This window comes from Trachypithecus francoisi, unplaced genomic scaffold (assembly GCF_009764315.1).
Source record: "Trachypithecus francoisi isolate TF-2019V2 unplaced genomic scaffold, Tfra_2.0 Lachesis_group4, whole genome shotgun sequence".
NCBI lineage: Eukaryota > Metazoa > Chordata > Mammalia > Primates > Cercopithecidae > Trachypithecus > Trachypithecus francoisi.
The window spans coordinates 5,047,501-5,064,040 of record NW_022681469.1 but is presented as its reverse complement, the minus strand read 5'-3'; the positions used below and the strand labels follow the sequence as shown (position 1 = coordinate 5,064,040).

At 42.3% G+C, this 16,540-nt stretch overlaps 1 protein-coding gene across 4 annotated transcripts in view; it reads left to right on the top strand.

The window, feature by feature from the left end:
- Positions 1–16,540, top strand: part of DPP6 (dipeptidyl peptidase like 6) — a 1,193,304-nt gene that overhangs the window by 572,092 nt on the left and 604,672 nt on the right. The window lies entirely within an intron of this gene.

The window sequence follows — 16,540 nt, the reverse complement described above, 5'->3', positions numbered from 1 at the left end:
TAGGGTTGCTGTTGGATCTCATTTGCTGGGATTAGGGCAAAGATAGGCGACCTCTTTAGAGTTCAGGAAGGTGAAGAGCCTCCCTGAGGACATTGTGTGACAGAATTCCACTCCAACTCTTCAGAGACATACATGAAGATGACTTTGGATTTGTATTTAGTGGGGTCATTTCTCAAAGCCCATTTATGGATAAAAGGGGGCCATTTTATTAGTGCTATCATTATCATCATCTGAGGAACTTAAATGAAGTTTTGTTTCATCTGGGAAGAAGATTCTGTAAATATGGACATTAACATGTTTATATTCAGTGTGACTGTGCATAAGGGTTAATGCTCAGTATAGCTTGACAGGTTCAAAATAGACAAACCAAACCCTCCTCCTTTCAAAAATTCCACAGAATATTTGCTCAATAAAGAAATATTTCCACACTAAATTAGCATTCTGTAATTAACCGGGTTTCTTTTTATCACAGTTCTCCTCCCTCTTTAGTTATGAAATAAGTGTGTGCTGGGCTTTCCGGCTTGAACTAGGGCTCAGGTAGCATCCCTGACCATGGGAGAGAAGAAATAATTCTGAAAGAGGGCATTGCTGTTCATAGGTCGACACCCCAGGATTGGGAGCAGAAGCCCAGTCTGTGTTATGTAAAAGACATCCCTTGTTTCCTGTACAAATTTGCTCTTATTTTGCCTGATATCTCAGCATACCAGGAGAGTGGGAGTCGTTATTAGGGTGTGGGTTTTGGAGGACTTATGAGCTCTTGGTTTGATTTTATACCTTTTTATCATTGGAAATCCCATGTCCTTGAACCTGTTCAATTAGAGAAGGCTTAAACTGGTATAAAACTGAAGAGCAGAGGCAGCCATGGCTATAGCCAGCAGGTAGGACACCCAGAAGAAGCAGCAGCTGTCCTCATCCCATGCAGTTGGGAAGCTCCTTTTTCTCCCTCCTCAGAGGGGTGTCACCTGGACCTTGAAAAATGAACAGACCCTCCCCCCTCCCATGAAGTACAATGAAGAGAGGAGCAGCAGGGATAAGATAAGCCAGATGGGACGGGGGCAAAGACCCCACATTTCAAATGTATATACCTTGAGGAGACCTTACCTGGGGTCTTGAGAAACTGCTTAGAACATAAAGAGGTAACCTCCTAAAATAAAGTCCCTAAAGACGGTCTCTTATTCTTGCCTTATATATAATTTTGAAAGGCATTAAAACTATTCTGTGTGCTTAGACGGCAAAACTCTTAATGAGTTCTCCATTCTTTATTTTATTTTATTTTATTTTCCTTGTTGCTAACGAAACTTTTGGGATACCTCTATTCCCAGGCTGGTGGGAATGTGTAGGGAGACCAGGAAAGATGAACATGTTTCTTTATTTTTAATTATTATTATTATTTTTTTGAGTGAGAAAGGGAGAGGATTGCTGCTTTGTGGTTTGGTTTTAAAGGGGATCATTAAACTCTGCTAACTCAGTAACTGCCTCCAAATCACGTTGATTCTTATGAGAAACTCAGTGGCACCTCACATCCTCATCTTGTGAGGCATTAACCAGAGAACTGGGATTGAATGGAGCCTGATGCCGTCTCCGACATCCTCACAGCTGTTTGGTTACTGCAACAGACTACCCATTACTTCTTAGCAAGTGAGCAGAGAAAAGTGAGTTTCTTTACCAGCCTTGGTAGTTGGAAGCCAGGCATGTGGGTGATGGGTGGAAATAACTTTTGTGTGCTGAGGATGGCCAGAAATTAGGGGGGAAATTAGAAAAAAAAAGATTTTACTATTAGTTAGAGATTGTTGGTTTTTTTTCTACCTTGATTTGCTAAAAAAAAAATGTGCTAAAGATAGATAAATATGTAAAAAGAGTATTTTGGGATTTTGGGTTTGTTTTTTTAAAGGATACTAAATAAACAAGCCAGAGTAACAAGAAGAATTGTCTTCTAGGAGACTCTTTCTCTTTCTCTTTGGAGATGCTGAAGTTTATTTTTAAATGAAGTATTGCAAACCCAGAGATATTTGGAAGCAATATATGCTTTAATCTGAATGAACTGAGTTGGTCCTTTGGCTCTGAAGCCAATCAGGTGATACTGAGACTCCTTGGTGAAAATGGCTTAGCATTGGCTGCACCTGACCTCTGCTCCTGTATAGAAGGAAACCTGGTGAGGGACCTAGAAAAAACACAGAGGCGAGTTTGGCTTAAATTTACCATATTCTCACAAGCAAATGAAACTCTTCCTTAGAAAACCAGATTAAGAGATTTTTTTCCCTTAAAATAAATAAAAGTACAAATTTATTTTAATACATACTATCTCCATTTCAAATGATTTAAAACTGAAAAGCAGCGATCAGTAAAGCTATTAAGAGAAGACAGAAAAATTAATTCCCTCTGCTTGCAATGAGCCAGGACACATTTTTGCTCCAATATTGAGCAGGGATAAGTTTTTCCTAGCATATTCTGTGCATGTGTGTGTATGTGTATGCATGCGCATGCACACACAAACACATGCACACGCATGAACACACCCACGCACACCTCGTGTGTCACGAAATCAGAGTTGGAAAGGACCCCATAGATGCATCCGTTGGTCCTAGTTCATGCTCTTGTGCTCAGGAATCTCACAAATGTGTGAGATTATGTCTTTCCTCAAAAGGTCTCCAGAAAAACCTCCTCTCACATGGAAATAGCCTGTATTCCACTGGCTAACTTGGATCTTTGGTTATATGTTCAGTCACATCTTTAACTTCCTTAGACCTGAAAACCAGCTGTTCTCATCACACCTTGTATACGTGGCTGCTGGGTTTTGTTGCTTCTCAGTTTTCTGCAAGTTGCACAAATCCTAATAGATAACCCCCAATGTATCTGTTCTTCTATTAAATTATGAGCCCCAGGACTCATACTCACCTAGTATTAACTGATAAGTTAAATTATGTGTCTGAACATGTATAATAATAGCATTACAGAAGAACTTTTTGAAACGAATAGAATTTTGTAAACAACAGATTCCACAGAGTGGACATTAAAATGCATGTGAATTTTGAGAGTGGTTAGGTGGCCTCCCGGAAGGGCACATAGGTACTGTCCTGGTAAGAGGATTTCTGGTGTTCCTGTCCACTGCTCTCTGAATTTGATCTTGTTGCTTGTTGCAGTAGATACTGAAAGAGAATATCTAACTTCGACCATTATGAGAGTTAAATTTTTTATGTAACCATATTAAGAGGAAAAGGCAATGTGAGACATCCGTATTTAAGTGTGGTAACAGGAAAAAAAGAAGTGAAAAGAAACACAGAAAAACAAGATTCAATATTAGGACGTGCACATAACTACTGAGGAGTCCCAGTAGGGTAGGTGGTCCTTTTGCAGTTCAAAAAGGGCATGGGCTAGGGTTGGTGGCCCTTTCACAGTTCACAGGGACATTGGAGGCAGCAGCCATGCTCACGTCAATTAAATTCCATCTGTGCGTGGTCTAAATTATCTAAGACTGCAGATAAAAAGAAAACTTGAAGGAACTGCTACAGAATAGGAACACCAGATTCTTAGGACTGTGTAGAAATACATCTGGGACTCATGGACTTCCACAGCCAGGAGAAAGAAGGATGGGGTTTGGCTGCAAAATGGGCTGATGTGTGAAGGATTTGAGGGGAGAACTCAGAAGTCTTGGATATCCTAGAGAGAGCAGGTCCAGAAGCAGAGCTCCCTGCTGGGAACGCCAGAGTGGGTCCTTGAGCTGATGGGGAGAAGCATGGAGTCTTCAGGGAAGGGAAACAGCTTAGCTGGTGCAGTGCTATGCTCAGAGGAGGGCCTTGTTTGTCACCGAAGAGAACAACATGATGAGGAAGCAAGCAAGCAACTAGCTTATAGGCGGCATGAGCTGTGCTCTGAGAACCAACAGGTAGTTCACAATCTTTTGGGATCCATGTCACCAACCTACTAAAAGGTGCAAATCAGCAAGTGCCATTTAGCACATGAAATGAAAGCCTAGACAACTGAGAGCAAAGGCCGTACCTGGAGGTGGGCAAGGACAAATCATACCCAGATTGGCTTTTGGTGCAACCCAAACTCAAAACAATGGAAACTGTGTTTTTGTTTGGTTTTGAAATGCTTTCTCTGTGCATTAAATGCATTTTGTTATTTTATTCTGACATTCCATTAAACCAAATCCTGCCCCTCGTTCTCGATACTGTGGTTACCAGGGCAGGTGTAGTCAAGACCTTCAAATGCTCCATGGAGAACACGTGAGGGCTGGAGGTTGCTTTTCATTAACCTACACCAAAACAGCTTAGCTCCAGTGTGCACGTGGAAAGTATTAAGATACTAATCACTCAGAGGAATGAACAGTCACCATCTCTGCCTCATCGAGAATTCTAGCGTTATTATCTTTTATGGAGATGAGCTGTGCCTGTGTTTGGCACTCATGACCTGGTTTTGCAGTAGGCATCGTGCACCCTCTGTCATTGAGAAAGAGAGGGCAGAGTGAGTCTGTGAATCCAGAGTTCTAAAAACTGAGGAAGAGTGTATAATTTGGGGAGAATGTGATTCTCTATAAGCTCTGAGAGGTCAATGGTTGACGTCCTTGCTTGTAAAAGATCAGACAGGTGGGGGGTATATCATCTTGTTTCAGACACCGTTTGGAAAAACAAAATAAACTAAAGTGGTTTTATTTGAAGATGTAGGCTTGGTTAGCCTATAGCCTTAAATCATGGAAGTAGGTAACCATGTCAACTTGCATGGGGGGCTGGGTGCAGTGGCTCATGCCTGCAATCTTTGGGAGGCTGAGGAGAGAGGATTGTTTGAGCTTAGGAATTTGAGACCAGCCTGGGCAACATGGCAAAGCCCCATGTCTAGAAAAAATAGAAAAATTATCCAGGCTTGGTGGTGGCGCATGTCTGTTTTCCCAGCTACTCAGGAGGCTGAGGTAGGAGGATCACCTGAGCCCAGGGAGGTCGAGGTTGCAGTGAGCCGTGATCGCACCACTGAACTCCAGCCTAGGCAATGGAGTGATACCCTGTCTTAAAATAAAAAAAAAAAGAAAAAAGAAAAAAGAAAATCTGGGCGAGATGTAAATCGCAACCCTGTTTGTTGGTGCAATTCTGCATGTGGCTGATATCCTGAAGTCCTTCCTGACTTTGATAGCATGTGTTTCTTGAAGTGGGGAGTGGAGCGGTCTCAACACACACAGCCCAGGTAGAGTGATCAGATCCAGAAAGTTTATTCTCTGTCCTACTCCCATACCCCACTGTTGTTGCCCTTTCAGGACTCTTTACTGCCACATCCCAGGTAGGCCTTTAATCTCCACTGGTACCCACGGTTTAGCACCGTTTTCTCATACTTGACTCTTTCTATCAAAACTGCCCCGTGCGCTGTTCCACCTGGGCCTTGCTAAGTGACTGAGACGAATCTAATCATTAAACAAAAAGTGTAAGGTGGGTGTCATGCATTACTTTCCTGAGAGCATTTGCAATTTCAACAGTAGCTATTGGTGATAAAACCCAATGCAATTATTAATGGTGGAAATTTCGGGAACAAAGTTGCGGTAAGACCTGATGGAAGAAAAAAATATTTAGTCACATCGTTAAGGAAGAATGAAGGTGAGGTCACAGTGGGGACAGTCTTGGCACCCTTTCAATCACCGACAGGCTATGCACGTCCTGGAGGCATCTGTTCATTCTGTGTTCACGTTAGAGTTGGTCTTGTAGCAGGCAAGTACCAAATTACAGATCCTGTTGCTGCTTTCTGCTCTCAGATCCTGGAGGATTTGATGGTAACAGTGTTGAAATGTGCAGCGATTCCTTCTTAGGAAACACTACCATAATACGCACAGGCATGGAGTCAGTGCTGTGGGTCCCCTTTGATCCTGGTGGCTGGGATCCTGAATGCAGCCCTCCACCAATGGCTTTACAAAGCACGTTGCTGATATAATAAAATCTTGCTCCTCAAATTTGTAGTGACAATGTATAGATTATTCCTTTACTAGTACCTGATCAATTTTTAAAGAAATTTAACTTCCCCTGCCAGAATTCAAGAAACACTGCTTTCCCCAGAGTGAAACTGCACGAGACTCAAGCATCGTCTCAAGCTGCTAAGTTATTAATTTGGAACACAGGCTTTTAAAAAATATCTGTATGTGCGCACATGTGTGTGTGGGTGTGGAGGGGGATGGGAGACAAGCCAAATCTGCTGATTAAAATGGGAACACCGTGGTGATGGTGAGGCTCTCTCAAAACACTTTAAAAGGTCGAAGTCCGTCTTCTGGACATGCTCATAAGATTTCTCTTGGAGATAATGGTAACTCATTCTCTTAAAAGGATTGGTTCAACCCCTTGAATAGGCTACCCACAGCAAGATGTAACATCACAACCAAATATATTCAAAGCGTATTCCATGTCTTGCCTTTTGGAAATAATATACGACAGAGGTGGTCTTGAATAGTAGTGATGCTTGTTTTCAAGTTAATGAAAATAATGTATTTCTTTATTCTCTAGCAGTGATTCTTGAAATTCTTCATTCTTCTTAGAATATTTGAAGTTGTTATAGCATTCACTCTGGGAATTCCAAAATTATGACACTAAGTATGTATTTTAAATCAGGCCTCTGAGTGGGAGAGGGAAGGAAACATATTTTTAATTTTAATAGTCTGCCTCATACCCCATCCACTTATCAGACAGATGTTGGATCTAAGGAAGATTTTTATTTTGATAAATAGTTATGGGAGAGCCAAGGTAGGGGGAAAGGAGAGCTGGATGGGAACAGCTCAAGGTCAGGAGAGAGCAGAAGAGTCCCCAGCCAGGGTGCCTGGACCCAAGGGGCAGCCAGCAGTCTGCTGGAGAAAGGTGGAATGTGGCTGCAGGGGCACACAGAGATGGCTTGGGAAAACAGAAACAGGAACTGTGATATGAAAGTGTTTTGAAAGCATACAATGGAAAACAGCAGTGGGCTCGTAAAGTTCTAGAAGGGAGGGAGGAACTCTGAACTTGGCACGAGAGGCTCCTGCTTAAGAGAACAGGTGTTTGTGAAATAGGTAAAACCAGAGGAGTGGATTGGACAGCAAGATTTCATTTTGTGAATGTGATTATTTAATGTAGGCGTGTTTTGATAGGTGAAAAGAGGAACTAGAAACTTCTGGCTTTCAAAGAGCAAAAAGAGTTTGTTATTTCACAAATAAATTCAAGTTTACCTCGAAGCAACAAGATGTTTTAAGACATGGTGTGTGTGTGTGTGTGTGTGTGTGTGTGTGTAGAGAGAGAGAGAGAGAGAGTACTTCTTGGAATAGCCTGAGAAAGAAATATTTAGGAAGACTCAAGATAATTATTGACACAATTTCTGACTCTGATTTTGATGAGCCGGATATTGTGATGTTCGTTGTGATGCAGTCCGCCATGTCTCCAACACCAGGTCATATGGTACATATGACTTGCTTAAAGAAGAGATTAACCAATAAGAGAACTTTGGCAGGTAAGAACTATTTTGCCATTAAAAACCATGAAGTTGTAATGTCTCCAAAACTCCCTTAATGCATTTTATTAATTCTTTCTGCTCATTACTAGGCTTGGGGTGATGAAGACTTGACCCTTGCCTTGCCAATAGCCAACTTACGGGGGAGTTGGGAGAATTGCCGTGCTTTGGCATGGATGCCCCTGACTTCTGATCTGAGCTTTTCCACCTACTAGCTGAGGGATATTGGACAGTTCTGGACTGATTCTGTATCTATGAAATGGGGATCATTCCTGTCACACTGTTGCTGTGAAAAACAACATATAGGAACACAGAAAGCACTTCTTGGCATGGAGATTTCAAACTATTGTTCAGTGAACACTTACTGTGTATGCTGACATACCAATGCTACTTGAATCTTCTTATTTTCAGCATCTGGTCGGGGCTTGTGTTCCATTTTTAAGATGGTTTGTTCTACAAAATCATAGAATGTCTGACTTTTAAAGCATCTTATAGCCTCTCTTGCCCAGTGACGTTTGGACTTTTGTTTTAGTAGCGTAAACCCCTTTTCCAAAGGAAGCAAGCCAAGACTCTCATGTGAAGGTGGTGAACGTGCTGGCCTAGTGCCCCTGAGACATGTCAGCAGAGTCCCAGAGCATTGGGGAGCCCCGCTCACAAACCACACATCTAATTTGCACAGGAGAAAAATCAAGCTCAGAGAGGTTGAGTACATTACAAAAATCATACAGCTGGCAAGCTGCGAATTGAGAACACAACCCCCTCCTTTTTTTCTCCAAGTCAAGCAATCCTGAGTGAAACATGGGATATATGATATGCCAAGAAGATTAACACAAAAACTGTTAACTGGAAACTGCAAAGGAAATAAAGGAATGAGCTAGTATGAATGGGTTAACAAATTTTCGCCTGGAGGTCAGTTAAGAAAACGTTTGTGCACTCCAGGTAAATCAAACCTACTGCAGTTTTTCCTTCTCACCTCTCATGGACAAACACAGCCAATTCTTCTTTTTATTGCACCAGTGCTGGGTGCATGAGGTTGTTCATAGCAATCTGTCATATTTGAGTAATTCATTATTTAATGAGTTGCTTTTGAAACAAGGAAAATAATGAGGATGTTACCATTGTTTATCTCCCCAATTTTTAAAAGTGAGCAACAGTTAATAAATTATGCATGCTTTGGAAGTATTCAGTAGTTAATTTTCAATCTCATCTTACAGCTGAATAACCTCAAAGGTAGTAGTTATACAACAGGTGTGGGAATATGCGAGTGTGAGGGAGAGGAATCCCAGGACACCACCTGTACACTTTGGGGGTTTGGCCCAGCAGGGCTTCAGATGTTGAAACATCTGGAACTTTTATTTGCTCACAAGCTTAAAATGAACCAAAAGTATGTTGCTTATTAACACTTTTGAGGATCTGATGAAAGCCACAGGCTGCTTGCCAGAAAAATCCCCACAATTTTTTGATTTCCTAAGGTTCACATTCCCTTCATTTCTGTCTGTGGACTCCAGGTTGAGCGTCTCTGTTGTCACCGTAGTCCCCAGCAAGTTAGCACAGTCTTAAGACACATCAGTCGGAATGTACTCAGTGCTCAAAGTTTACATAGATATTGACCAGCAGCCATAACCTCTAGGGGCTGTGCTAGGGAGGCGCAGTACATAGAAGAGGCTAGAGCAGGCCGGGGAGAGTGGTCAGGGAACAATAGGTAGGAGATCCCATAAGTGGTAGGAAATTGACCTGTGATCAATGTCGGGTGATTAAAGGCTAAAGGAATATGGTTCTGTCCTCAACCACATGGTGGCCTCAGCCTGGGATGCATGACTGTGTTCTTCCTCTATAGGGGGCAATTTGACTAAGAGCCCCAAGTATTGAAGACCTCAAGACTTTAACATGGTACTTCCTGTACCTTCCCTTGACACACATATATAAACTTCTGAAGGACACAAAACATGCCATATTACTTGTATCTCTGACACCAAGCACAATGATGACCCACTTGTATGTGTGCTGAATGAATCAGTGAGTGAATGAATTGTGTCCTCCTCTCTCAACCTCCTCTATCGAGTTATCCACAAAGTTGAAGGTCTGTGGTTTTACTATTTATTCATCAAATGAACCATTGAACAAAGGAATCAAATTTCCAGAGCCCTGTAGAGACATCAAAGCTACCTCTGAATTGCTAACTCACCTTGCTTTCCCTGTTGTTTAAAGTGTCATTGCCACTCTTCCTTTCCCAACACTCTACCCTCACCTTTCCTACCCAAAAACATTTCTCTACCACAGAAGCATCAGCTATTCACCCCAGCCACCAGTCATGCATCAACATTCAGTCTTGCTGTGAGTCGTCTCTGTAAGATAAGTGAATATTCTCTCATTTACCAACTGTATAGATAAACAAGAGAGCCATCAGAAATCAAAGAACTGTTGAAAAATGGGCGTTGTACATCACCAAAGTCCTTTTTTGTTGTTGAAACAGAAGCTTCAAGTCTTCTCCATCCACTGAAATGAGTTGTTGAAGTGGAAAGATAAGTTCTAATTGAACTGCCTTCTCCGATGCAGAGAAAAAGCTAATTTGAACATTTGGGTTGATCCTCTATTTCTCGGTTGGAGAAGGGCTTTGAGGGAAGAAAGATGGGGGATCAAGATCAGAGGAATGCAAAGTTCTGGAATGTTTGCCTCAGTTGCCCTCTACTGGGTCTGGCTTGGGGAAGTTTGTAGAACTTTTTAATGAGTCAATGTAGGTTCAGGAGAGATTTCAGGTGCGGGTGACAGGGTGAAATGCTTTCTTACAAAGAAATGAATGAGTTAGTGAAACTGTAGCTTGTACAGTTTGGGAGAATGGGGGCAATGGGGGGATTGTGGTACAGGAGGAGAAGGAGCACCAGCCTGGGATTCAGACAGGTCTGAGTTTAAATTCCAGCTCTGGCACTTGCTAGGTAGGCAGGGCTGGACAAGTTGGGTAACCTCAGTTTCCACATTGAGCAAGTGCTTGACTAATAACAGCTGCGACTGTTACTAGTATGGTAATTACAGTATCCCAAGGTATAAAGAAGCAGAAGCATGATTATATCAGTTGGGTCAAAGTTTTGGCTGTCTTTCTGCCCCCCATGAATCTGGCTACAGGAGAGACTTTGCTAAATGGACACAGATTTACTTCCTATGAAGTGGGTTTGCTACACTGAATAAAGAAGTTTACTTTTCCTTCACTGCTGCTGTGCTTGAAATTGGACAGAAAATAAGATACAATTGTAGCAATTAGTCTGCAGTTTTTGACTTTATTAAATTCACTTAGACATGTGGCTGAACCATTATGCTAAGGTACCTGAAGCTCTGTTGTGGTGTATTCATTGTCAACAATGTGTTTGTGACATAGATACTTCTTTTACTTTGTTCTATAGTGATACTGTTGTGAACCTGAAGTTGTCAAGCAGCTAATATATATAATTGCATGTAAAATAGACCATATTTTGTACTTATGGATTATGGATATAGTGTCTACTGTTTGGAGATGATTCTCATAGTGATGCTTGGTTTTAGTTTACTGAACGTAGATTCTGAAGAATTATGGCCCCAGTAATGAATGGATGTGTAATTAAAATTTTTATCATTTTTTATTCTGTAATATATCTGTTGAAAATTTCAGATTTATATAATTGTTTTGGCTTGGCTTGAAACACAAATTATACTTAAAGTAATAGACAGTAATTGAGAAAAATTATACTTAAAGGAACAGACAGTAATTGAATCCAATAAAATCACCAAAGAAGATCCGGATTGCTGTGAGTGGAATCTGGCTTGTATATTTTGTGAACCTCATGGCTTGAATGACATATTCTCAACAAATGCATGCCAAGTAAAGGAAATACTAACTTTATGTTTTTGATTCAAATCTTCATTTCATGAAACTCTGAATAACTTTGAATAATATGGTAGTTTATGTGTTGATCCAGTGTCTTAAATTTTAACAATATACAGAGAATTCCTAATAACACTGGAAATTTGGAAATTTTCAAAAAATAAAATTTTGTTAGGCTTTATCCTGTGTGGGAATCCTCATTTCTGGTCTCAAATCACCTAGTGTTGGGCATTGAAAATATTCACAGAGATTATGTATTAATTATATAGTTGTACTTAGAAATGTATATGAGAATTGTTCATGACATAAGACTCAATATTCGTTTCTCTTTCTCGCTCTTTATATACTTAGAAATGCCAATTACTTTCTCACATTATCCTGTGAAGAGGTATAATCAATTTAAAGATAATGAAAGTGACCTGGGGAAAAAATTATTAAGCCACAAATCAATTACAACCTTATCAACCACACACTCACTTGCACTCCCCACCTCTCTTCCAGCCTCCAAATACCAAGACCAAAAGCTTGGAATCACTTCATGGAAGGTCCCTTGAAAGCGATCTGTACACGGATAAAACTTCTTAGACACATAAATCCCTTGACTGATACTTGCTGAGCCAGTTAAAGATGCCCCAGTTCACACTTATTGCAAGAGAACCAGAAATCACTGAAAGAGGCTAAGTTGTGCCTGTAAGTTTGGAATGGAGAGCTGGGTTTCTGTCGTTTGTTATTCAGGATGTATTTCTTTCTTTCTTTCTTTCTTGGGTTCAGTATGTGAAGTGTAGTAACAGTGTGACAGCATGTGTGTCCCCACCCCACTCCCCATCATCCCCCCAAGCCATGGCATGAGCTTATATGTTAGAGAAAAAAGAAACAGCTTTGGAGAGCCTGGCCATTCGAGAGCCATGCTGTCTGGTAGCTTCTGGGTTGGCAGTGAGGATGATTGATGTGGGTGATGGGCTCATGCACAGGCATGTGTGTTCTTCATCCAGCCTACCCTCCTCTGTGGTTCTGGTTTAGAGTGTGTTGATTTGGGGCTCTGTGATGATCTTTACGTGGCCCCCAGGGCCAGCAGCACGAGGTGTCTGCCATGTTGGGAGAGAGTAATGAAGCCTGAACACCACGGAGTGTTTGTGTGCAGTCTCTCTGAGCTTGTCCTCATGAACTTCTCCAACAGTCTTACTGATTTATTTACAACAAAAATTATACCTGATGATTATTCCATGTAAAAACACAAATACCATTTTATTGTTAGGATTGAAATAAAACACTTTTTTGTCTTCAAATTGTTTTGCTCTAACACAGACGAGATTTTTATTTTTAAAGACAAGGTTAAAACTCTTTTTCTCTGCATAATTTTAACATCTAGAATAGAGTAACAATCCTGCTTTATATTTGTATAATGCTCAGCACCAGTGCTAATAAAAATGCAACATGAGACTGGGCATGGTGACTCACGCCTGTAATCCCAGCACTTTGGGAAGCTGAGGCGGGTGGATTACCTGAGGTCAGGAGTTCAAGACCAGCCTGATCAACATGGTGGAACCCCATCTGTACTGAAAATACAAAAAGTTACCTGGGCGTGGTGGTGGGTGCCTGTAATCCCAGATACTCAGGAGGCTGATGTGGGAGAATCGCTTGAACCCAGGAGGTGGAGGTTGTAGTGAGCCGAGATCAGACCACTGCACTCCAGCCTGGGCAATAGGAGTGAGACTTTGTCTCAAAAAATATGCCACATGCTGGATACGGTGGCTCACGCCTGTAATCCCGCACTTTGGGATGCTGAGGTGGGCAGATCACAAGGTCAGGAGATTGAGACCATCCTGGCCAACACGGCGAAACCCCGTCTCTACTAAAAATACAAAAATTAGCCAGGTGTGGTGGTGGGTGCCTGCAGTCCCAGCTACTTGGGAAGCTGAGGCAGGAGAATTGCTTGAACCCAGGAGGTGGAGGTTGCAGTGAGCCGAGATCGCACCACTGCACTCCAGCCTGGGCAACACAGCGAGACTCTGTCTCAAATATCTCAAATGCATATATATATATATATATATATACTTATATTTATATATATATATAAATATATATGCAACATGAACTATTATGTAATTTAAAAATTTTACTAGCCACCTTAAAAAATTAAGAAGAAACAGATGGAAATGATTTTACCATATATTTTATTCAATCTAATATATCAAAAATCTATTATTCCAACATGGAAGCAATATAAAAATTGTTAATGAAACATTTTATGTTAGTTTTTTCCACTCCAAGTCTTTGGAATGGCATGTGTGCTTTACACGGGTGGTGCCTCTCACTTCAGGCTGGCCCCATGTCCATGTGGTTTCCATAAGGGACTCCAGTGTCCAGAAGTTCCCATGGCCACTCCATTCTGTACTTGGTTTTCATAGAAACTATCTCATACCTTCTAATGTCCTCAATTCTACAGGAAAATGAGAATCATTTCCAGACAGTAGAAACTGTATCCACATCCATAATCCATAATCCATATGATGAAGAGAAAAAATAGCCAATTGTACTTCTTTTTTTTTTTTTTGAGACAGTTTTCCTCTGTCACCCAGGTCAGAATGCAGTGGTGCGATCTCAGCTCCCTGCAACACCCGCCTCCAAGATTTCAGTGATTCTCCTGCCTCAGCCTCCCTAGTAGCTGGGACCACAGGCATGTGCCACCATGGCCAGCTAATGTTTTGTACTTTTAGTAGAGACAGGATTTCACCATATTGGCCAGACTGGTCTCGAACTCCTGGCCTCAGGTGATCCGCCCGCCTCGACCTCCTAAAGTGCTGGGATTACAGGCATGAGCCACTGTGCCGGGCCCCAATTGTACTTCTGATTGAACTTATATTGGCAAACGTAGTAATTTTCTGGAGTTTTAGAAAAGGTAGTGTTTATTATTATAAATATTTGCTGACAACTTTCTGAGCAAAGGGTAGTATTTATTCTATATAAATATGTACTGAGCATCTGCTAGTTATTTAGCAGACTTCTAGGCACAAAGGATCCAATGGAAAAAATAAGAATGTTCATATTTAGCAGCTTCTGTTGTGCTCTAGGCATTCATTATTGTCTGCATTGATAGAATTGACACTTGCAGCTTTCATGAAAGAAAATGTTCCACAGTTTGGGCAACATGGCAAAAATTCATCTCTACAAAAAAAATACCAAAATTAGCAGGTGGTGCATGCCTGTAGTCCCAGCTACTCAAGAGGCTGAGGTGGGAGGATCGCTTAAGCCCAAAAGATCGAGACTGCAGGCCGGGTGCGATGGCTCAAGCCTGTAATCCCAGCACTTTGGGAGGCCAAGACGGGCGGATCACGAGGTCAGGAGATCGAGACCATCCTGGCTAACACGGTGAAACCCCGTCTCTACTAAAAAATACAAAAAACTAGCCGGGCGTGGTGGTGGGCGCCTGTAGTCCCAGCTGCTTGGGAGGCTGAGGCAGGAGAATGGCATGAACCCGAGAGGCAGAGCTTGCAGTGAGCCGAGATCGCGCCACTGCACTCCAGCCTGGGCCACAGAGCGAGACTCCGTCTCAAAAAAAAAAAAAAAAAGATCGAGACTGCAGTGAGCTGTGATTGCGCCACTGTGCTCTAGCCTCGGTGACAGAGCGAGACCCTGTCTTAAAAAAGAAAGAAAGAAAAGAAAAAATGCTGTAATTTTACAAAACCTGCTCTCCTTGTACCCCTCTCTACCTTCCTTAAAATGAACACTGGGTCTGGGGTGCGGGGGGCCCACAGCTGGAGTTGAAGAGGAAGTTAGGAGGGGGCTAGGAGCCATCACGGAGATTTTCCCCTGGTTACTTCACTGTCGCTTGTTGGGGATCGCTGAGGATTAGAAATTGGAGATGGTAGCCAGGCGCGGTTGCTCACACCTGTAATCTCAGCACCTTTGGGAGGCCAAGGTGGGTGGATCACAAGGTCAGGAGTTCAAGACCAGCCTGGCCAATATGGTGACACCCCCATCTCTACTAAAAATACAAAAAAATTAGCCAGGCCTGGTGGTGCACGCCTGTAATCCTAGCTGCATGGGAGGCTGAGGCAGGAGAATCGCTTGAACCCAGGAGGCAGAGGTTGCAGTGGAGCTTCTCTTCTCCACAGACAGTGGCCTTGGACTCTTGTCTGAGGCAAAAGTGAGATTTAGGGAAAGATATTGTGGTAGCTGGCACAGAATTGCAAAGGGCTGAAAACCCACGCCTGGAAAGAGCAGCAGCTGCTCCCCTCCTTCGGGCACTCTATTGCCCTCATAGAGAGAAGGCCTCTCCCAGCACTTTCCACCACCACTCCCCCAACCCCAACCCCCAGCTTAGTTCTCTAGAAGAGCAGACCTCACCCACCCCTGCCTCCTCAGCCCAGCCTGGAAAGGCCCACGGAAGGACTCTGCCAGCCCTAGCTAAAGTCACGGGTCCACCTCTAGACCAGCCACCTGGCCTGGGACCAAGCAGTAGGAGCCCACATTCTGAGTTGTAAAACCCCGCAATTAGGAGATAGACTTAAAGTGCTCCCATCACATTAGGATGCAATGTGCATTTTTGTTTGTAGAAGCTTGTTCTCCATTTCTTCTTATTTGGGCAAAATAAGCTCAGTTTGACTAACTCGGCCATTTCTAACCCAGACCCCACCAGGCTCTGACACTTTGACAGCACACTGGATGAGCAAGAGAGTTAACTACAGAAGGAAGACAATTTTCGTTTGGTCTGAAACTTTGTACCTGTGATATTCGGTGCCATGAAGAGACTCGTGCTTAATAATTCATTTTCCAGTGGTCTTAGGCAATGTAGAAGATTACAAATAGCGTGAGACCCTGACCTCCTCCTTCGGGGAACTTAACAGTTTTCAGTGGCAGGGGAAGTAAGACTAGATTCCTGAAACCATAGCAGTATCCGATAGAACAGAACATTTCCTAGGCTCTAGCAAATCTCTTCATTCCAGGTGTAGTCGGGAAGACAGTAGCATTTATTGGGTATATACTATGAAGAGAGAAGCATCATGTCCTGAGAGGGGTTTACAGGCAGTAAACATTGTAGTCTTTGCCTTCAAGGTGTTGAAACCTAAAACATGCTCACATTAGCTAAATATGCCTGTGCTTCTATCGTACAACTGACGTTATCAACCTGGTTTCAAAAGCCATGAGCAAAAATCAAATCAGGTAATGTGTGTAAAAGTTCGCTATGAACTGTAGCACCACACAAACCGAGATGGTATTACTGCGATCAGACCTTCTGTTTTA